Source organism: Lutzomyia longipalpis, chromosome 2 (assembly GCF_024334085.1).
Source record: "Lutzomyia longipalpis isolate SR_M1_2022 chromosome 2, ASM2433408v1".
In the NCBI taxonomy this organism is placed as follows: domain Eukaryota; kingdom Metazoa; phylum Arthropoda; class Insecta; order Diptera; family Psychodidae; genus Lutzomyia; species Lutzomyia longipalpis.
The window spans coordinates 35,316,454-35,340,784 of NC_074708.1; the positions used below are offsets into that span (position 1 = coordinate 35,316,454).

At 33.8% G+C, this 24,331-nt stretch overlaps 1 protein-coding gene and 1 long non-coding RNA gene across 2 annotated transcripts in view; both read left to right on the plus strand.

The window, feature by feature from the left end:
- Positions 1–24,331, plus strand: part of LOC129790090 (cadherin-related tumor suppressor) — a 132,677-nt gene that overhangs the window by 67,281 nt on the left and 41,065 nt on the right. The gene's annotated exons all lie outside the window — the stretch shown is intronic.
- Positions 4,328–5,525, plus strand: LOC129790440 (uncharacterized). The gene is made up of 2 exons (XR_008750565.1): positions 4,328–4,844; positions 4,912–5,525. It is a non-coding gene; the product is annotated as an uncharacterized LOC129790440 (long non-coding RNA).

Below are 24,331 nucleotides of genomic sequence, written 5' to 3' on the forward strand. Positions count from 1 at the left end.
AGCAAGAGATTTTGCTTTCTTGAACTCCTCCATCTGCACAAACTATTCCAAAGGATGCTTTACACGCATTATTCTCATATATACCTTGATTGTAGGTAGTACTCTGTCGTAACATTTGAGCCAAATACTTTCCTCCTTAAATCACAATCATTGGCAATCATTGTTGATACTTTAAGGTATTTCCTGGCGTAAATTATCAATTTTCCTGTTTTCCGGCCAAGGATTAACTGAACGCAGGGAAGTTAAGCGTTCTTTAATGGACAAAATATCCTTCGCCTGGCAACGAGAGGGAAACAGGAAAATTGTAGATACTTTTACCCAAATGAAATCATTCAATTTGTTCCATCAAGTCAATTGGAAGAATTAATTTCCAGATGAATGAAGATTCGTTTTGGAAGAAAATTTATTTCGTTAATTTTATTTTTTTCGTCTTCTTCCAATTTCATTTCCTTTTAACAAATGGTTCAAAATCATGATCAGTAAAAAGGTATATATTTGAATTTTGTAAGTATCTATTTAATGCTTTTTCTGAGACCTCAGCTCACCTCTCTCCTATATCTATTCGTTTTTGGCTTTTTTTTAAACTATTTTCTTTCACATTTAGAAAAGTCGTAATTTTTCGGTGAAATAATAGTGATCACAGATTGAGATTTGCGCGTGATTGCCTTCTAGACAAAGGGATGTGGAAATCGCATGAGGAGCATTCTTCGAACCATGAGTCTTTTTCGGCATACGATCAGAGTTGAAAAGAGCATGAGTGTTTTTTTTTTTTTTTTAATTTTCAAGAGAATTTCCAGTTGGACGATTTTTGTGATTCATGCCACGATCTTGGTGTGTGGGATTTCTCTATGCTTTTGATTTTTTTTCTAACCACCAAATTCTCAAACCTGAAATGTCCATCGTGTGGTGTTTAGCTGCAGTAACATGATCAAGTAGACATTAAACACTGTCCGACAAATCGAACCATCTTACAAAATTCTGAGGTCCTTTTATCTTTTCTTACTCTTGGGCACACAAAACTCTTGCCCTCACAGTTTTTTCAACGGCAGTGTGTTACAATCAAAACTTCAAGAAATCAAAAAAAAAAAATAGAAGAATCAAAAATATATACTTTTCGATCCAAGTAAAATTTATAATATTCATTTGAAACAGCTATTGAGAAATTCCATGGTATCAAACTTAATAAATTTGTATTTTTCCTTCGTAACCTCTTGAAGAAATTGAAATATTATTTTTATGAAAGAACATATTGTTAAATCATTTGAGGTCTATTCATGGAAGACGGCACAGTCATCTCTTAATTTTTAACCATTTGTTCTCTGAGTGGGTTTGTGCTTACAGAATTGTGATTTGGTCAGTATTTCATTTCATTTCTTATTTTCTTCTCTTGTATGCTTCTTTTTTTTTCTTTCAAACTTATATCTACACGAATTCTTAAATCAATTGAAAGCCTTTAATTTTCATGCTAAATTTACTATTGTTGGTCGTATCTAAACAAGTAAATAAGCATTAAACATTTATGAATTGTCTGAAAAATAATGAAAACAGTACGAACTGTTGTCTCATTCCAACAACGATAGTTTGATTAGACTTTTCAAGATTATAAATTTCACCTCATATCCTTTTTGCAAATTATTATGCAACAATTAGTTTCCCTCTTTAATTCTCTTATTGCGTACTCCACTCGTTCACTCAAATTGCGTACATTTTACTTGGACTATGCCTCCCAGGGAGATCGGCATACCACGTCCTCCGCGGAAACTCTCTAAATTACTAAGGATTAATTGAAAGGAGAAAAAAAAAGTGGGTAATGAGTTTAAAATTGTTTTATATTGCCAAGTGCTCTCATGTAATTCAATAAAAATTAATTACAACTTTCTGCACACTTAACTCTAATTTAGAGTCATAAATAAATTCAATTTCTACTATATACCCTTACCTTTTAAAATGCTCAACAAGTTATCTTTTCGAGCTACATACGGCTAAAATTTTGTGGTTGAGTCAGATTCTTCATCTCCATGCCAGTCATTGCTCAAACCCATCATCATTTACGTGTTCAGAGAGATCTTTTCTTAAGCTGAGAGAAAATTTCAGGATTCTCAGGATGGGAGGAAGCAAGTGATGAATACGTATATAATTTTATTCAAGAGTTTTATGTTCATAAGAAATTTCATAATTTCTATGAGTTATTGAGATATTACTCTAATATCATTTTTATTTTTCATTTTAAATTGTATTAAAGTTAAAATTTTTACTTATTTTACTGAAGAAAGATCTTTTAGGGTGCGCCTCCTAAGGTCATCTGCAATATCTATGTCTCTAACATTTCCTCTTCCCTTTGATTGAATACACCCATCGTGTCTCTTGTTGTTGTTTTCTTTTGTGATGCGTGAGGAAAATTGCTTTGTTGAGCAATCCTGCCTTGAACTTCCTCCATTTGAGATGAAATAATCAAGCAAAGTTTCAATGGTTCCCACAGAACTCCTACAAGAGCGAGAACAGAACATTTCCCATATACAACGCACCGGTAGTTCAGCCAAGAGTAAAAATCCATTTGAAATTAATTTCCGTGAAAAGAATGGCTCTCCAGCGTGTAATATGACGCACTTCCGTGGTGATTCTGTCCGAGAAAACCATCTCGGCGTTGGTCATACACAGGAATTCATTTAAAAAGCAATAAAAAGATGTGAATTAACGCAAACAGGTAATTTTTTGAGGTGGCTTTTAATTCTTAGGTAATAATTTTATGGCTTTCACGCCTCATTTTTTGTCTCTCTCCATCTCTCTTGTTTTATTCATTCTCTTCCACCCATTCACACCACAAATCTTCTGCAGAATTAATAATCTTTCGCTGGCAGTGTATGAGGAAGGTGTGCTTGTAAGGAATTGAGACATTTGGATTGTTTTGTCTTGAAAAAAAAAAATACAAATGAATTATTTGATTAAGATCAATAATTTTCAGGCACTTTAGTCAAATTATTTAGTGAAATATCTATCATTTCTGGCTCATTTTTATTATTAATAATTTTCAATCAAATAATGCTGTAATTATCATCTTAAAATTCATTATAAAATCAATTTAATTAAAATTCTCAACTCTCAAGAAATAGAATAAAGTTTCTTTACAAAAAAAATTGCAGTGCATCAAGTCTATTATGTATTATTCTTTGAATAAAAAAAACTATGTACATAGGTATGTTCGATAGGTTTAAGCAACGGTCAAAAAATTTGTACCGTGAGTGATAAAAAAAGAAATATTCAGTGAGTTGGCACAAAGTTGGGCATCAATCGTTTGTGAAGTTATTCATTCTATTAATACGATGGAAAAAATCAGTCATGGATAAATTGTTGCGGAGAGAATTGGTGGAAAATTCAGTATACTTGATCGTTGGATGTTCTGTTCAACTTCTATCCCCATTCGTTCGTTCTCTTCGCAATATCCGGATTGTTCATCCCGAAACGCTCAAGTCAGCCTTTAGAGACGAGGTGAAAAATTTTTCAATTGTATAAAATGAAATTTAATCATTCTGATCGATTTTAGACGAGACGGAATTCCCCTTGTGTTGTTGTTTTTGATGGTGCTCTCGCAGCAAACCGCGACCGATATACCAGAAAATCGAATTCCTCAATGTAGGATTTTTAATCGATTTTTTATTACAGTCTACACCACGAATATTACAACATGAATAGCTACCTCGGGTTGTGGTGTATTTTCTTTTATCCTACCATTTCTTCCATTTCTTTGCAACATATTGTAGGTTTTATATAACATTATGTATGTATGTAGATATGTATATTTTTCTGTTAGGATATGCTTAAAAAAAATAGGATTCTTTTGTTGAAATTCGATTGATATAGCAGAAAGAAGATAAAAAAATTATATATTGAAAGTAACGTGGAATTAATTTAGTAGGTAATTAATAATTTAATTAAAGGATCGGTTAATTAATTCAAATGGAGATTTTATGACAGAAGCATAGCAAGGGTGGATGTTTGTGTTTCTTAAACCCCCTTAAAAGTCCAGGATGCTGAAGATTTCTTAAGAAGGTAAAAGAAATTGTTTTTATGCTAAAAATTATCATATAAAAATTTAAAAAGGGAATTTACTAACTGTATTAAACTAATAAAGAAAAAAGGGATAAACAGGAAAGGATCGTCAAACGTTATAAAATATGTACATATGTATGTTGAACGTTAGAAAAAAGCACCAGACGTTAAAATGCGTAACAAATATTAGAAAATTCACGTCAGATATTAAAACGAACGTCAAATGATAGATATGAAACGTCAAAAAATAATCGTCGAATATTAAAAATTAACATCAAACATAAGAACTTTGTCTTGGAATTTACCGTGATAAATTGTTAGACATCTTTATAGAGATCTTTTAGATTTGTTTTTTTTATCAAGAACATATTTCTTCTACAAGACGTTAAGGTACATTTTCTGTGTAGCATTAGTTAATTTTTTAAACCACACCAAATGAAAACCTTTTTGCACATTTTTAAGATTTTTTTGTCTCCCATCTAATATCCTGTTTTTCTATTTCTCATTTCAGGTAAGCCATAATGGTGCCATTCAGGGGGATAAGTAGCTATATAACCAAGAGGTGCAGATAGAGGTGACTTTAGAAGATTAATTGGCTGTAACTGAGGACAAGCAGATGACTCATAGTGAAAAGACTATCATTATTCAATTGGATCCCATCGAAATCGGTGATCATCAATAGTGTAAATTGTGGCTAAAAGATGGATGAATTCCCTGATGCGTTTCCTCCTTTAGTAAAAAGCAATTTATGATGCCGCCACACGATATATTCTCTGCAGCAAAGTGAAGCATGATGGGTAAGAGAGAAAAACCCATAGCGATTGTACATATAATTACGCAATTACCTAATAATCAATCGATTAGAATCCGCACACATTGCTTGGTGTTGCAGCCACCACTGGCATGGGCGAAGAGGGAAGCCGTCGATATGATGAACTGATTACTCTGCGAACTTTTTACCATTCACACACATTGCAGCATCCAAAGGGATTATACGTGTTTTTCAATCGGGCTGGTTGGTACGTTATACAACATAGTTGCAACAGCAGCCGTGAAAGCCTTCCGTTCTTACTCACAAGTCCCGAAGAGAATCCGACGAAAATATCCGCCACCACATTTGCGCACACACAACACACCGCACTTAATAATTGCCGTAAATATGGCATGCGTCCGGCGCGCAACTTCTTTTACAAGATTGGCGACTGAGCCAATGGTACGATGTGGATGTGTTATACTCAGACCCGCCCTCTCCGTCTTCGTAACACCAGAAGTTCTTATAACTTATTTGCTCTTCTTATTATTATCCATACACATTCTTGTTTATGACTTTTTATGTTTAAAACATGTATGTCTCTTCAGGCCCACACCACATGCAAAAATTTCTCATTTTTCTTCGAAATACTGATGCCTTATTGGGACTATTTTGCAACTCTTTATACGCTTCAATAGATTTCCACTCCATCTTTACTCTAATATCTGTTTTTCTTTTTAAGAACGTCTTAGAATACTTAGAATTCCATGTCTACCTACCTATTTCATTATTTCTTTACTTCTCTTTAAAGAATCATTTAAGGAACATTTTTTTCAATTCAAAAGCTTTTTTTTTAAATTAATTAAACGGAAATTTTATTAATTTTTAAATCAAATTAATCACAAAAAATGTTTTTTTTTTTTCATTCTTAATTAGCCAGTTAAATATTATGATAATCGTGGGATTTTATCAGCATGGGATTTCGGCCATTTCGGCACATTGCGCTGTCATGTTGTAAATTCTCTTGTTAATTAATATGGAGCTTTTTTCGCTTTCGCACCATATTTTTACTTGACTGAATACGGAGGGTATTGTATCTAATTAATATGCATGCTTGTACTCACTTTAATGCCTAGATATCCTAGATGATTTACTGATTTTATTAAAAAAAATCTTTGTCTAGGCGTTGGGTAAAGTTCTAAAGTATTTTAGATAAGACTTTATAAGACTTTTATTTATAAAATACATAGCACTATACATTTTTTTTTCAAACTGTATCCTCAAACCTTGAAAGATACGATGGGGAAATTATTACATACGTCCGGCGCGCAAGGATCAAAAATTTGACGGGATCTATGCGGGCCGGGTATCTTTCCCTGTCCTCTGGTGGGCTGGAATCTGGCGTTGTCCTCACTCACGCAGCACAATTCCGCCGCTCACGGCAATAAAAAAGCACTTTTACTTTGCACGAACAATTTAATAAAGAATTTTAACAGAAAAGCTCCACAATTGACTTCACTGGAGCACAGGACGAGGAAAAGTGAAAAAGAACTTTACAAAATGCATTCCCTAGCCTGAATTTTGTGACATAAATTGAATGGTGGGGGCATTGTTTACAAATTTTATGGCACCCCAAAGTTGAATAAAAATAGATTAAAGATAATTTCGATAATGTTTTTTGACTTTGGAATTTTTCACTAAATAATTTAATTAATCTTCACGCTCACACGTGAACACAAACATATTAAGAAATTCCTTACAATCACAGCTTAATTAGAATAGCATTAAATGTGTGTTATTTCCCCAAAATATCTTTATTATGAATTATAATTCAATTATGCATTTCCCAAATTGAAAATTAAAGTCTCGCGTGCAATCGATTACGATACATAGGTATTCCCTCCCATTTAAGCGCCTCTTTTGGGGCTCACTGAAAGAGAGGGTTTTCTCGAATATACAAACGATGATAATAGGGTCACTCTGAATCATGAATCAGATGCTTTAACTCTTTCATCTCCTTTCCATGCATCCCATTTATTTCACCTTAATAAGAAATACTTACTCTTCGTGCCCTCACATGGCGCCAATCAATTTCTTTGTGGAAAAATACATTAGCAGCAGTAGGTATGCTTTGCTAAATTATGAATATCAATTAATCTTTCATGTGTGCAAATGTAGTAGTTTGTTCAAGAATTTCTCTTATTATCTAAGATTTTTTCTTAACAATTTGTTATATTCTCTTGTGGACTTAATAGTTGGTATTTCCCACAAGGAAAGCTTTATTAAAAATTGCTCAACGTTTTTAAAAAAAAAAAAGTACAGAAAACTTGTCATAAAATTTAATATAAAGGTAATTGCAAATTGCAAGAAAATCTCGCTGCAGCTATATAATAGTCAGCAAGAGTAGTGAATGAAAAGAACCAAATTATCAATCTATAAGTGCTTTGTACATTACAAGCAGAGGAGGAACATGCAGAGAAGAATTGCAAATTTCTAGGACAGAAAATTGCTCAAATTGTCTCTTGGGGGTGCTCGGGGAGGTGGAAGTGAAAATTTCTCGTATGAGTTCGTGGTTGATTTTTAGAGAAGATGCTGGAGAGTTCTTGCGCCATTGGTGTGTCTATCTCTCTCACCAGTGGGGGGCAACACGCAACCAGAAACGATTTCTCCACAAATGTCTAACCTCAAACAATGTGATAGCATCGGCCATGGCAATCACTATCGTCATCTTTTCCTCCCATTCCGCATCGGTTACCGGAGATGGTCGAGGGCGCACAAGAAATAAAATGTATAGTAAGAAAGACAGAGTCGTATGGGTTCCATGGTGGCGAGCAAAATGAGCACACAAGACAACAATTCAATAATAAAATGGTTGTTATTCGATGATTGTTCTTGTTTGCCGGTATCTCCTGCACAAAACTCTTGAGGGAGTCCTGATGCTACACCTCATTTCTGTTTAGTGTGTAGTGCACTAAAATGGAGTTCCTTGTCTACTCCTATGATCCCCTATCTCATGCATTTGTGTGCCATATGTGAACTTAAGCATGAAATATAAATTAAAGAAAAATAAACTTTAGAAATTCTACGAATGTGTTACGTGAGATACAAAACACATCGTATTTTCCAAAGATGAGAAAAGTGAATTTCAATATAACACACTTCAGACCGTTGAAATGGACGATGATGCGCTATGAAAACACTCAGAATTATATAGGCCCACCTACGCGACCACCATAGTTGAATTTATGCCTAAAGAACATATTTTCATAAACCACAATCTCAAATACATGTACAGGTATCACTTAAAATATGTCATTCACACCCATCGTATACTACATGTGAATTTCCTGATAAGCTTAAAAAGTTCACAAAGTGCTTTTAACATCCAAATATGGTACCTTAAAAGAAAAGTTCTGATTATTGCTGTACCATAACACTTTTTTTACGTTATGTGTTTTCAGTTAAATTGTGTTCAGTATAATTCTTTCCGAAGGCTCGTACAAGATAATTTTTTAATGATGAACAGAGATTTTTTATTCATTTAAATTGTCTTCAAAATTCTTTGAGAAGAACATTATGCAGTGCTTTTTTCATCTAGAATTTGCTACTTTTAGGTGAGAATTTATTATGTAGTTTTTAGGCGTAGATTTAGTACTTTTTCGGTTTTAATTTAGTACTTACTTTTTTCCGGATCGATTTTAGTACTTTGTTGGCTTTTACTTCTCAATTTATGTCTTTATGACAAAAAATTTAGGGAACATACATATGCTTACAAATGATTTTAAAACATTTTTTGAACAGTTTTAACCCGATCAAATGACTTGAAATGGATTTATTCTCAATCACAAATCTCTCAAAGCAAATTATATTTACTCATACACACTCAAGTGTGGCACGAATGAAAGTTATAGGTGGTGTGGTAGATAGAGATCAGGAGAATGTCTCTAAGAAACGATCAATTTGAATATCTCTATTATCTCATGTATATACTGATGTCAGAAAACTTCTCTTGTTAATTCTTTTTTTGGGATATTATATCGTGATTTCTTCTGTCACATAAAAATACTCCAAAATGATCTTCTAGGGTGAGGCGAAAAAAAAACCACAAACCAAGAAAGAATTCCCAAACAGGAAAGCCGCCAAAAGTCGCCGAAGAGATTGACATAAATTTGGAGTTAATGCTTGTGTGATTTGTCGTCAATAATTCTAAGAATTCTGTTTGTTCTCGCATTCTGTTTGGTCTTTTGCAGATGGCTTCGCATTGCACATCATCCAATTCCATGCGAAGACGCACGCAAAAGCAAACCCAAACGACAAACACTTGGGATTTTCATCACAAGCAAAGAAGTGCCCATGAGATAAGGCAATATTATACGAAAGAAACCAAATCGCCTCGTCTGATTGAGAGACCTTTTTTATCTTCATGAAATTTTAATTATTATTATTACGATGGTGCGATCATAAAACTAAATGGCATAATCCACGTTGGAGAAGTTAATTCAATGCTGCAGATGGGAAAAGGAAGAATTAAAAGCAGAAAATTTTATTTTCATTCTCGATTCATAAAAAAATACGAGAGAGGTTCCCCCGAGATTTTTACATCAAGTAGTATATTTCATTGCTCAACATCTGAGCATAAGATTTTCATGGGATTCATTTAGAGACTTAAGTTAGGTAACTTTCAAAATTCTATACATGGTGAATTCATTGAAAAGTTATGTTCAAAATTTTGTATGGTTCTCGGTATAGGTACTCCTTGTAGTCCATCCGTGAGGGAAAAGCATTTTTTACTCGAAATTTTTCGAAATTGTAAATTTTAAGGTGTTTTTGGTGATCAAATTTCAATTTATGTTGACATGTTTGGAAGGAAACATGCAATAGAAGCACCAAGCATCATGCTCTCTATGTTTTTTTCCGACTACCTATCTACTAAAATTTGTGTTGTTCCACTTCTGAAATTTCTTCTACATTTTTCATTATTTTTCTATACGTTGCGTGCTTCTAGTTTTTATCCTCCGAACATCTTTCGTTTCTCCCTTTGGCTTTTCTTCATTCCAACACAGTGTACGGCAACCAATATTAATGACGACAATGATGGTGCACCTTGGCCGACATAAATTCCATTTGAAAGTAGTCAAACTCCAAGGGCTAAGAGATGCAGAATGGGGCTATTTGAAAAATTTTCACTGAATATTTATGAGATTGTCCGTGTTAGAAGGGATTCAGGTCCAAAAGTCTTGAACGATTGCATCCCATCATCGTCAACGTCAGCAAGGAACGTCTGGCATTTTTTCTAAGCCCGTGCTTTAGGTTGTCTTTTAGCAATGAACTAGCAGAAAAAGTAGATATTGGGGTTGATTCTGTCTAAGATCTTTTCCTACAAAAAAAATGTTAAACGATTTTGACAGTTGATTCTCTTAAAATCTTTCTATTTTTCTGCAATAAAAGGAAAAGAAAAAATTTTTTATTTCAGAAATCTTTCAGAAAGTCTTTAAATATTTCATGAATATTATTTTTAAATATTTATCGCAATTTTTGAAAAAATACAAACTATAAAATCTTGAAATATTTTTTATAAAGATTACCAAAAATCTCTTTAATTTCAAATCGAGTTCGAAAAAACTTTCAAATTCTGACAATATCTCTAGATTTAAATCTTGACAAGACAAGAAAGCTAATTTAATTCAAGTTAGTTTAATTAAACTATTGCAAAAATTCTCCAAATAATGCTCTAGAATATCTAGAGCGGAAAAATACTTTACATATGGGTTCTAGCCCACCGTGACTTTGACTATCTTTGATCGGTGGAGTGATCATCTTAACAACTCTATCGTTATACGATATTCCGATCGGTTGATTCTTGTGGTGCGGTAAGATCTTGAGGTGACGGAGGGTAAATATTAAAATAAATCTCTCTCTATGATCACCCGTGGAACGATCCAATATCCAATTTGACACTTTAATCATTCGTAATAAATTACAGATTTAATATGAATAATAATTCCCCCATTGCGCGTTCTTGGATAATTTAATTCTTCAGTGCTCTTTTTGGGTTCTTACGTTATTGATACAATACCTACCTACAATTCTTCAACAAAGTTTGTGGGAAACTATTAAATAAACTCATCTAAATTAATGATTTTTATGAATCTTCCTGTTTATTCTTAATTTCTTTTACAAATTCATTAAGAATTCAATGAAAAGGATAAATATGTTCGAGGTAATTTTTCTTGCAAAAAAATGTCTTTCTCATTATACAAGTTGAGAATTGAAATTGATGATCCGGAAATTGTTGCATTTGACCGCAATTTCGCCTCTGTTTGGGTGCGTAAACACACCAACTCAGGCGCTTTATCTTAGGAGTTTTGTGAGTTGTCGAAGCGCACAGAATTGACAGCAATTAATTGTGTGCGATTTCATGGAACAAGACTTTTCGCTTAAACCAATTTTGTGTGTCTTTCTCCCGTTGCTTCTCTATATTGACACATTGTAGCCCCATCCTTGGGTGCTTTCTTGCAAAAAGAGAGAGGTTTAGCACTTATGGTGGTGAAGATTGAGGAAATCTCACATGGAGACAGACTTGTAGTGTATTTAATTAATTTTGAGATAATCATAATTTCCTTAATCTTCCATTATGGCTATCGCAGAATGGACATTTCATTCGACAAAATGTTGCAATATTTAAGAAGAATTTTTGGCTGGCTTTCATTAGTGTCTCTTAAGGGTTCTTCTTGAAGGAATTCAGAGAGACTGGCTAAAGTGCTTTTCTCAATTTTTCTTTTACTTTCCAATCTTATTTTTTTCTTCTTAACTGATCATTTTTTTTTGGGGGGACCTGTTTCTCTCACATTTTGTGGTTTTACAAAGCTTGTGATGAGATCCTTCACACCTCCAGAAAGAAAATATTGAAGGCGTTCTGTATGCTTGCTTTGGTATCAAATGGCAAGATATGGCCATCCACTTGGCAAATGGCACCACGATGACGATCTGAATACGATGGGTATCCCATAAAGAAGATAGTTTGATGGCCACAAACATGACACTTTAATATATTTAACGAACTTTGTTCACACCAAGTTATTATTATTGCCACACAACAGCGGATGACTCCAAGACTAACCATTGATTCTTGTATAAACGTTGTAAGTTTGTGGATGCCCCAAACCGGGTAAATAATTCCTTATACACCGTACAGGGGGAGACCACAGTTGAGAAAAAAAAAGACATGGAGACACCAAGAATAAGAAGAGTAAAGGATAGAAAAAAAATCCTCAAACTCTTACAGACTCTTCTTCATCTCTCTCTGTGCCTTCCACTTCCACCATGGGACCATTCATGCTGGATGCACTTCGAGGTGGTGGTAGAGACCTCCTCTTTCAATTAAGTATCCGTCACTTTGCTAACAATGCAATAAAATGTCAATCGAACGATCCACTTTGCATTTTGGATAAGTTCTCGTCTCTCTTGCATTCTTTCGCTTTTGACTGCTTCTTTCATCGTCACGTAATCCTCTTTTGCACTGACATGGTCAGTTTGCATGACTTTCTAGCAGTAACTGCACGATATCATAAGATCGGGTTGCCCTTGGAAGATCTTTCTTTTTATGCTCTATACTAAAATGGGCTAATTTTCATTAGAATTTGATGTTCTTACCTTTATCTTTAAATTCTTTTCTCAAGCGATAAAGATTAATTTTTTTTTAATTCAATCTGCATGGAAAGCCATATTGTCACGAAATGGTTAAACTCTGAGGTATTTAAAAAGAAACAAAAAATAACGAAAGAAAACGTCACTTAAATTGTAAAAGAAACTCAATTAACTGGAAAAATGTACTTCATTCGAATGCCAAATAAACATTTAGGAACTTTATTGCATTAAATGTCGGCAAAATGAGATATTTTAGCATCTCTTTGGACCTTACAATGTTGCAAAAATCCACTTTTATGGTTCATTTAGTACAATTCAACCAGCAGTCCCCAATGAAAGATGTTGCCTCAAGAAAATACATTGCTGATTCTTCCTCAATTGGCTGCAAAGTTTCACTCTCGTCAAAATAAAGTTAAATTAAAGCTGCCATTTATGTGGCTATAATTGAAAAGTCAATCATAACGCGTCCAGTTATAAGAGTTGGTGTCCCACAACGTGTAGAAGTTTGTTTATGCGTTGTAATGCGATTAGTGAGCAGAAGTAAGCAAAGTTGATTTTTTTTGTAAAATTCAGTAATTTGATGCATAAAAATGGTCATATCTCTGGTTCTATAACACCTACAGAAACTTCTTGACTAGTTTTGGAAAGGTCTTAAAATAAGCTAAAATATGGGATAAATTTTGATACTTTTCAAGGTCACCTCTAGAATACAAAATGGCGGATTATTGTTTTTCGAAAACAGTTTTTGTCATTTTTTGTTCCGAAGGAATAGCTCTAGAGGTTTCTGATGTTCTAGAAAGTTGTAGAGTTTTGCAAAACCTTTAATTTGATACTAAGATGAGCAAAATCGGTCAAGCAGTGCAGGAGATATGGCTCTTAAAACTTTTCAAATTCAATAATTTTTCAAACTGCGATATATTCTAAACGGCGACATAGATTTTCTTCATTTTCGGACTGGTGAAAGATTATTAGTCCTACTACAACATATCAAAATTTAAAGGAAAACGATAACAGATGTTGGGAGATATTGCCCCTTAAAGTTAGGCAATTTTTGTTTTTGATTTTAGCGCCTCTTGCGGACGTTTTTGGAACTTGGAATGTTCTAGACGGTTGTAGGGCTTTTCAATACCTTTCATTTGATACCAAGATGGTCAAAATCGATCAAGCCGTTCTCAAGTTATATCGAAAAAACACTTTTTGCTTTAGACCGCCATATTTGCTAAACGGCTTGACCGATTGTCAAGTATGAATTGTTGATGAAAATGTCTCACTGAGCTCTACAACATACTAAAATTTCAGACCTCTAGCTCTAAGGGAACTGTTTGACAGTAGTTCAAAATGGCGGACGGCGGCCATCTTGGATTTTGAAAATGCGAAAAAATAAAATTTTACACCCACATTTCTATAGAAAACTTCAAACCCGAAGTCTCTATCAGTTAGCATTCCCGAGCTATAAGGGAAAGTTTGGACCACCGGCAGGCCGGCCGGCCGGCAGGCCAGCCGGATCAAAAATTTTCCACCACCATTTTCAGAATGTGGGTTGTCTAAAACGTGCTCATACCAAGTTTGAGCCCGATCTGAGGGGGTCGGTTTTTCCGACGATTACAATACTTGGTGTTGGCCACGAAGTGGAACACCAACTAATTAATACAAGACTCTTTAATTTTATTTTTGCCCTTTTATTTAGTAGGTACAATAAATTCTATATTATTTTAATCACATACTACTAACCAACTTGCGAAGTAAAACAGAAAAATAATGCTAACACATTGAGGTTTATAGTTTGCTATGAATTGTACAAATTATATATTTAGGAATCTTTAGAATCTTCTCTGCAATAATTTTTAATTATTCTTTTAAAATCTTTTTTAACTTAGATTTTCCAGAAATGTTTGTAACTTTTAATTTAAAAATTCTCAAAAAATCAATTTTAGACCAAAATTCTTGAAAATTGTTTAATAAATTCTTAAACTCTTCCTTTAACAAAATCCATTTAACTTTTGTGAAAACAAAAATTCTTTATGCTTACTCAAAGTTAACAGAGAAATTTTCCCGAGTGTTCTAAATAGGGAAATTTCGGCTAAATATAGTTTCAAATACTAATCACACATTTTGAATAAGAAATATTTGCATCTAATGAGGCTGACGATTTTAAAAAATCGTTTGTGACCATATTGGTTGGAAAGTTATTTACTGAAGAGTTTTGAAATATCATAAATAGAAAATTTCTTCCTGCACGAAGTCTGTCAATGTAAGATTAAAGGGGCTGTCAGTTGAATAAAAGGTGAAAGAAAAAAGCTGGTTGATGAACTATTGTTGTGTGACTTTTTTTTTTAAAGATATTGAAAGAAAGATAGATTGGGCAGAACCAGATGTATTTATTTTGAGCCAAATGAGTGACAAAGGATGTATAAAAACGTTACAATTCAAATGATTAGTGGCTGATTGGCAGATTTCGTGGAAAAATCATTTTCTTTTTTATCTAAAAATCCACGATTTAAACATAAATTGTCTTCGCATATGAAGAGATGAATAAGTTGTTGCTCAATGCAAAATATATATAGCTCTCATGGTTTTTTTTTACTTCTTGTGATCATCCTTTGTCAAATAAATAGGTAGTGTCAATGGATTTCATGGCATTTAATTTTGTTGAAATGAAATTGAATCATTTTCTACGATAATAATCGCCTCATCACGCCGCTATAGACACTTTCCATGGCACCAAGTCTCGCCAGACGGCGTCTGTGTGTAAAGTGCCAGTTCGGTGTGAAGAAAGGCCAACACGTGATTGGGATTTTTGTCATAAAATCCCTTTCCTTTCACACCCACCTCTGCAATGGTGTAAAATATCAATCGCACCATTTGAGTGGACAGACGCGGAGAATTGAAATTTGTCTTGTACTTTCACACCTCTGCAATATTCTCAAATATCCCTTCTGGGGCCAAGCTGTAAAAAAGAAAGGTACAGCACTGTTGTTTAAAGTCATTTTCACTTGAACGCTAGATCACCAAATGCAAACAAAAATACCTACTGAGCGGCGACAACAGACACTTGGCAAAGTCAAAAGATCACTTTCTGATGTTGCCTCCTTCAAGAAATGTGAGAAATTCACTGATGTTATGTATTCTCAAAATATTTTTTTAGCGGAAAAATCTTTTAAAAACATTATAAAGAAATCTCTAATTTACATGGCCCTGCAATCAATCAATTTTTCATACTTTTCTTCAAATTCGTAATTTAAGTAATAGCTAAATGTTGATTTCTTGCACAATGTTGCAGATTAAGATGGTACACGATGTTCAATGGTATTGGCACATAACATAGAGAGATATGTAGAGAGGAGAGTCCAATTAAAATCTCCCTCATCACTAGACACATTGCAAAATACTCAGAGTGGGAAGAAAATAATGACATGAAATTTGTTTGATGTACATAATCAATATTTCATTTGATGGCGTGTCTGTCTGTTATTTTAATAATCTTATCTAGATAGAGAAAAGAATTTAAAAAAAAAAATGCAAATATTTGAAATAAAATATATCTTATTTCTATGTAATAATTTCTTTGGATAAATTGTTGTCCCTCTAGTGCAGAGCTGCAGTTAGAGATTCTGAACAGAGACATTAATGTTAAATGGAAAAGTGAAACTATAGTGGAAAGATTTTCACAGATGAAGAAGACTGTCTGCGTCTATTTTTGTAATATGGAAGTCATCTAATTGTAAATTCGAAGAATAATAATAAGAAATGTATAAAGTCGATCGTTAAACCTTGAATCCCTATAACAATTCCACGACATTTATTGGTTGTGACTTGGGTTGTGCAAGAAGTTTGAGTGGCTTTGCTATGTATGCCAATTCAGCAGAATAATGGACACCGGACTCCTTCAGCCAAAGGAGCTACCAATAGAAGAATGCTGGCAATATCTTGGGGCTGCTCTTTGATGGGTTCTTCTATATATACATATATATACCATTTATACTATGATTGTCGAAGCCGCGTGGAATCCCTGCGCGTTTTAGATGGGTAAGAGCGAACCCGGTGTAGGTAATAAAAGTCTTTAATGCTAATGTCAAATGTTGAAGAGGAGGACCGTGCGTTGTGGTGGACAGAGTGGTTGAGATTTCACATAAATAGAGAAAAAAAAAGTCATGGTAAAAGCAGAAACAAACATGAATTTTCACCTAAAGACTATTATTGTAGAGTTTCCCGCTCACAAAATCTCAACTTGGACATCATTTGCAAATTCATAACACTTTTTTATGGGGCAAAAAATCATTGCTTATGCATTCTGCAGCAAGGAACGCTATACGATCTATTGGTCTGATTTCCCATCAGGGAGTTGTGTGGTCATTTGCTTGTGTGCCCATTTTGAAGTTTCCGCTTTTGTGAGATTTCATCCCACTCCGCCACCTTTTTCTCATGTTATGCACTCTAATCCAACAATCCATATAACAAGACATTGAGGCCACAGCTAGAGCACGAAAATGCTGATCCCTATCGGTGCTCAAGCTCTCTTTAGTCTTTACTAAAGGAGAAATACCACAAACTTAATTACACCTCATATATGGCCTCTCGGGAACTCACTTCTTTGGTCGGTCAAGCTTAAAACATTCCGGAAGTGATTTGTTGAATCGTGAGAATGACAATTCATTCATAAATTAATTTATAAACACCATATTGCATTCATCCAATCACCCCCTTCCCCTTTACATAAATTTTGTAGACATAACTTTAAAAAAAATACCTGTATAATAAAACATTCTTAGAAAATCCTTAAAGATGCAGAGACTTTATTCAAAGTTGAACTCTAAAAAAATTATCTTAAGCTTCGAAGCTTTAAAATTTATTTAGACGTGATCGAAAGCTATGGTAAACTATTGTGTCTGATAGGATATTTTATATTAAATTTAACTTTTTAACAGATAAATGAGACTTTGAAATTTATAAAAAAAAGCTGCTTTAATTATCCCGTAAATACTTACATCTTCGTGAAAGGTAAAAGATTGCGTGTCAATAGGAATCGTACCTAAGAATTTATTAATAAAAAAAATATTATTAATAAAATAAATGAAATCTTAATGATATAAGGATTTTTAGGATTTTTACTAAAAGCACTAACAATTAAATTAATTTTTTTCGTTGACTTTCTGATTTATAAAAATTTAGTGAGTGTAGGGAATGAACTTCGGTAAAAAGGAGTTTGTAGAGCATTCCTCTATTTAAATTTTCGAGATGTTTTTTGGGGGTTTAATGTTGAAAGAAGAGACTTTAGAAAAATCTTATAAATTGCTAAATATCTCTCAAATGTCTCTGAGTATGTAGCTATAAAACTATCATTGTTCAATAAATTGAATTCAAAGTGCAAAACACTATTGTCGCACGCGGGTGATTGTTTCTCATGGTATCCATGTCTTCGTATTGTAGATTCACAGAGTCAAGGATACAGTGGCGCAGAGTAATAAGATTGGCGATTGATCGATGAGTGAAGTTGAAAATCCGGGAGAAAAACATGTGGTGTACTCGGTCTGAATAGCTAATAGTGCACCTTCTCGAAAGATTTTCGCGATAGAGGGAGAAAATATTTGACATGGCAATGCAGGAATAGAAATACGCACTACATGCTATTTGGAATCCAATAAAATGTGTAGAGTCTAAGTTTGTTATAGGATAGAAGAAATTGAGGTGGGCGCAGTAGAATAAATTTATTTTCTTACAATTAGTTAGATGTTCAAATAAAGGTGTTTTCTTAGGATTTCCTATTGTTGTGAGGTTGGAAAACCTTTAAAATCTTTTGGAATTCTTTGAACAAAACTTAAAGAAAATTTCGGATATTTTTTTATGTTTAAATAAATAATTAAATTAAAACAAAACAGTTGATTGAAACACGAAATCCCTAAAATCCATTTTTATATGTATATTTTAGTTTGTGGAGTCGCATGTCATCATCATTCTCTGCTGTTGGCATGTGCAAACTGTCCAAAAATTGACGGATTGTTTTTGGGATGGTTTTGTCCATCTTTTTCCACCAACTCCGTCGTTCCCGCGTGTACAAGAAAAAAAGACATTAAACGACAATAATGTATTGTGATTTTCACTTTACACCTCTTTCCTCGTGTAATTTTATGGAACATTAAATGATCTCTTAGTGGCCTTTTTGTCTTGCACTGCGGGTCAGGAATTTTCAATTCTGTCCGCTTCAGATTCCCTAAACAAGTGTTGTTACGTGGCATTAAGATCGGCAATATCGTGACAATGTTTTTTGTTGCTGTAAACTCTCTATTAAAATTTTTTTTCTTATAGTTTCAACAATTGAGACTATTTATCGATTTTATTTTGTGTCTAAAAGTTTTTTGGAAATGTGTTGTGAAAATTAGGAAAATGTATGGAAAACTTTCGAACGAGATAGGTTTTTAAAATTCGACATTAAATAAAATAACTAGCATAAAAGAGCAAAAATTAACTTTCAAATTTTGTAAAAAAAAATTCATATTTTTTTGTATTATTAAGTAGGTATATTTTCAAATATGTAAAGCACATAATATATAATTAAACTTGAAGTTTTTTGTCCCTGTGCCTCGATATACATCGTCACGGAAAATATCAAATCATTAATTAAATAAAATTTCTCCATCACATCTCATTAGACAGAGTGACTGTGTGAGAGATAAATTCCAGTCTGATGGTATTCTGACCTTATCGTGAAAAGTGAGTGCGAAAAATTAAAAGTGTGGAAGAATTAGAGAAATTAACACCTTCACGGTTGACGTGGAAAAACATCTTGGAGCACTCAACATGGTGCGCGGAGTAGAGAGATTTATTGAAGTGAAAATTAATGCTGGAGAATTGTTTCTTTTCCCTGAGAAAGTGATTGCCATTGAGGCATTAATTAAGATATCTCTGCTTGGGATAAATAAGTGTCATGGTATTTGCCAAATGGGATACACATACATATTCCCAAAAGCAAAACAGGGTGAGATGCTGGGTATGCCTGCCATGGCAGATGTCTTTTTTGGGCTTTGGAGCAACTTTTATATGCCATGTGCTGAATGTTCTTTCCATTTCTCTCCTTGCCATTTCAGAGACATGCACGAAGAATCTCTCCTCCGGTTCGACTTAGCTGAACATTTTGCCAATCTCCACTAGCATACTCAATCTCAGTGTCTGATCAAATAGTTCTGTATCGTGTATAGCACTTCTTCGTCGAGTGTTTTGCCCATTCAACACTACATATTTGGTACAATCCGATTCAAGTAATTTATTCCGGCAAACAAACTCTAACGGTTTTACATTTACGACAGATTTTTGTTTGGTTCGCGGATGACCCAAGATCAGCCAACAAATTGATTATTTTTAACACTTTGCATAAAATCACACACATTTGTCCGCAGCACGAGTCTGTTGCAGCATATAAGTTGAGCTCCTCTCATGACTAAAAGGAGTAAATAAGCCCACATTCATTATAATGAATTCCTCAAGAGCTGGCTAAGGTGGGATCTTCAGGTGACAATCCTTCGAGATGAAAAAATAAATCTATTTTATACGACACTTCCGCGAGAGAAGCAAAACGGCATGGTGTTAGGGATAGAGGTGTTCCTCATTCAAACTCATTCATCATGGCCTTAATTGACTTATAATACCCCACATGTGTGGCAAAGATACTTGACAAGGAATTTCTGGACTTAGTTATGTATATATGTATACATATGCAAGTGAGAGAACCCAAATGGAGACTTTCCATGAAGATTATCCATCCCAGAAATCACTCTGAAGCAAACAGACAAAGTTTTTTTTTAAATTCTATTTCAAGATCTCCAGGATCTCTCCATATGAGTCACATGAACCAATGATGGCTTTTACTTAATTAAATCTCACGACCGCCAATGAGTAATTATACGTCTATCAGGTCGAATCGCGAGAGGCTTTCCATGCGGCACACGTTGTATCATGTCAAACAATTTAATTAATTCCAAACGCCCAACGATTGTTGACTCTCCACCGAGTTAGCTATAATTTTCACCTCTCTGATCGTGCTAACTTACCGATCTGTGTGCACTTATGACTCATGGTTCATTTCCTTTGTGAATTGCGGGATCTTTTAATCGCCAGGTGTACCCAACATTATGCAAAAAGGCATGAGAAAAAAAATCTAATCAAATTTTTGAAATAAGGTTTAACAACCCCTAACAAGGGCACATTACATTTTATCCAGTTTAGACAAAGTTCATTTTTTCAGAACAGTTGCTTAAAAAAATATAGGATGAACTTATTAGAACAAGAGTTTTTGTAGTAATTTATTAAAATAATATTAAAAGAGCTAGTTGTTCATGACAGTTACAAATTTAACAATTTTTTAATGAAAATTTTATATAATATATTTTAATATCAGAAACTCTGGTTCTAATATTTCGAATAAGTCTATCGTGAATTTTTAAGAAGCTGTTCTGAATTAGAAACCCATTCGTCAAGACAAAATGTAACGTTCCCTTGTCTGATCAGTTATTCAATGATGGCATAAATTTTATTTAATTTTCAAGCATAGTAGCTTTAACAGTAAGACATAGAACATACTTTTTCTCAGAGCTTTTATATAAGGATTTAAAATTAATTATTGCCCCTATGAAAGAAATCATTTATTTTCATTTCATTTAATTCAAATTAGCTTTGTTTTTAGTAAGTTAAGCAAATTAATCTTTCAGTTTAATATGGGTAGATTAATCTGACTTTTTTTGTATCTTTTAATTTCAAATATGTTCATTATTTGGAAACAAATGTATCTCATTTGAATTAATATCCATGGGTACTCTAAAAAAAACTATTATATATATTAAGAACTGGGAATACATTATGATTAAAACAGAGATTTTCGATAGAACAAAAAAAAATTCAGGAAAAACAACGTTACTTCTGTACTCAATTTGTCTTCCCGTATAAACCACAAAAATAAATGACCTGTCAGTTGCAATTAATGATGACCTCTCAAAAGTTCCACAGGTCATACTCACGCGCGGGATGCTCCAGTGTTACACTGGGATGAATGTATGTGAGAGAAAATTCGGTGTACGCGAGGCTAAAAAAAAGAATGGTAGAAAGAAGAATGGGCAAATAAAAAAGAAAAGAAATTCTTATTATTATTAATAATAACAAGATTTTTGTGTAACGAATAAAATGGTGAAGAATCCATGAGGAGACGTCATGTGGTGCATTCGGCTTTTTATTCACATGCCTCCAACACTCGAGATCGTTTTAATACACAAATTTATCCCCCTAAAGAATATTTACTTCCCATCCACGGTAAGATGGTAAAATGCATTAAAAGCTCGATCATGTGCGATTTCTCGAGCATCGAGAACTAATCGATCTTGTACATCTCGTTATATGTTATAACATTTATTATATTTTCATTTATGCTCCTTTTTCCGCTGTGCCCGCCAAATACCCTACGTGAGTCCCCTTCTCGTATTCACGATATATTTATTGGAACTCGTTGAAAGCGATTTATTGATTATCAACAAGTGATTGTGCAATTATTTTTCTTTTTTTTTTACCTTATCCTTAAACTTCTTTATATCAAATACACATATATATGTATATTTTTCACCCGATTTGATATATGGTTGAATATATGGGGGAGATTCTCTGTGACTTATTGGACCCTTTGGGGTCACGGAGAGTTGTTCGTTCATGTTCTCCGGTGATTTCGTGTTCAAATCTTATTTCAGGACGCAATTGTCGAAAACTGTCTTAGGGTTATTTATAGTATGTATTTAAAATGTTATTGAGGTTCCACCAGAGGCACGGGGGCATGGATGGGTTTTCTTGGTGGAAGAAAGAAATAATAAGAGTCTTTTGCAAAAAGAAATTCACTACGATAATATTATGACAGTTGCGGGGGCTGTTCGATATTGCCAACGAAGAATAAGATAATTTTTCATATCCAATGGTCCGCGTGTGTGAGCAAATGCGGGTAAAAACGCTGCAATGAATTGAACGAATCACTCAGGAGTGCCCTGAACCTGAAACATGGGCACGACCATTTCCAAATCTCATCCACAAATTGCACATGAAAAAATTGCAGTAAATTTTTCATGACAACCACACTTTTGGCGGGATATTCTTGGGACGGGCAAATATGTATGTATATTCCTGCTCATATTGCAATGATGTGAGAACTTTACAGATTAAGCTCAATAAGCTCAATTAAATTATGTATTTATGTAGGTACATAGTTGGTAAATAAAGTTTCAAATGGTTCGTAGCCAGAAATGCAAGTCTAGGAGCTAGAAATTTAGCCCAATGTTAGACCACGATTTTTGCAGGATTTGAGCTTTAATTAAAACGTTTCAAATACTTTGTTTTAACGCTTGACGTTTAATCTAATATTTGACGTTTCTTTTCTAAAGGTTAATTTAATTTTTCTAATGATTAACATTCCTTTTCTTACGTTTTACGTTTTTTTTAAACGTTCAAATATCTTCCTTTTAAATAAAATGTTTTTCGATAATAACTACCACAAATAACTAAAGATTTTCTTATTGATGACATCTTCATAATGAAGACGGCAGTTGATGCAAATGAAATTTGAGAAATATAATTGTACGACAGATCAAACTATTCTGGTCTTAAAATAAGCAAAAGCGTAAGAACAAATCGAAGAGACAAACAGCTAAAATTTAATTTCAATTAGGTAAACAGTAAAGAAAATATATTGTTGAAGACATAGTGGAATATCAGTGTTAAATTCCATTTACTAGTATTTCCAATATATAGATATAGTGTCATAGTTTTATCATGAATGTCTGCGGTGTACGCGGAGTCCAATGTGATTACCCCTTGCTGGGTCGTTTGGTATTCGCCAGGGAATGTGAAGGAAGAGGATGGAATTGATACTCTTTGGATAAAAAATTGGTAATTTTCGCAGCCAGTGGGAACACCAAAGTGACAATGATGGCTTAGCTGTGATTAGGAGTTCCTCAGTCATTTTGACACCAACTGTAAATAATTCCATATGGCATGGTTGTGAGGTGTCTCATGGATGCATTATCTCCCCCGACTTCATTCTCACTGCGATGTTGTGTATATGCCATGTAATAAGCAAAATGCAATTTCATGAGTCAATAAAATGTGGAATTTATAAAATAAAATCTCCTTGCTTGGAAGGAATAGAAGGTGATTTTGCATACTTGCACTTATTGTACCACCACAATTGTAGGTATATACAGCTGGGTGATCTTATTGGTAAAAAGTAAAACCCCCTTTGAAATGCTATATGAAACACGTTTGACCATAGAGTCTTTGCGCTTGCAATCTTGCTGTCTTGGAAACTTTTCGCAGTACCTATATACTTTTTAATGTTAATGCTGAGGCATGTCAGCAGGAGATGCCAAGGATTCTGTCAATTGCCAATTAAATAATAAAAATTAAAGATTTAATTAACAACTTCATAATGTCGCGCCTCGAGACGTCTCGACAACCACTTGGTGGATCACAGCCAAAGCATATACACAATAGCAAAGTTAAATGACATAATCACGATCATCTCTTGCAATTCAAACTTCTCCATGTGATAATTTTCTCACACGTTGCACCAACATTAAATTGTATACGTAAACTGTTTTTTTTTTACTTCTTCTTTAAACCAATCTCGACATCATCTTTGAAAACATCTCTCAAATGCGGCATTCTTGAGGAAACGGTATACGAATTCCACGCCATAATATATAAATTGTACGAAAAATACCTATATATGTACATTACCTTCACCTTGATCTTGTCCCCGTAGCCATTGCTTTGGGTATATGTAATGTTTAAATATTAATAATGCTGCGAAAAAGAAGATGCAAAAAAATATCCTATAAATGTACCACCATATTGACAACTCAATAG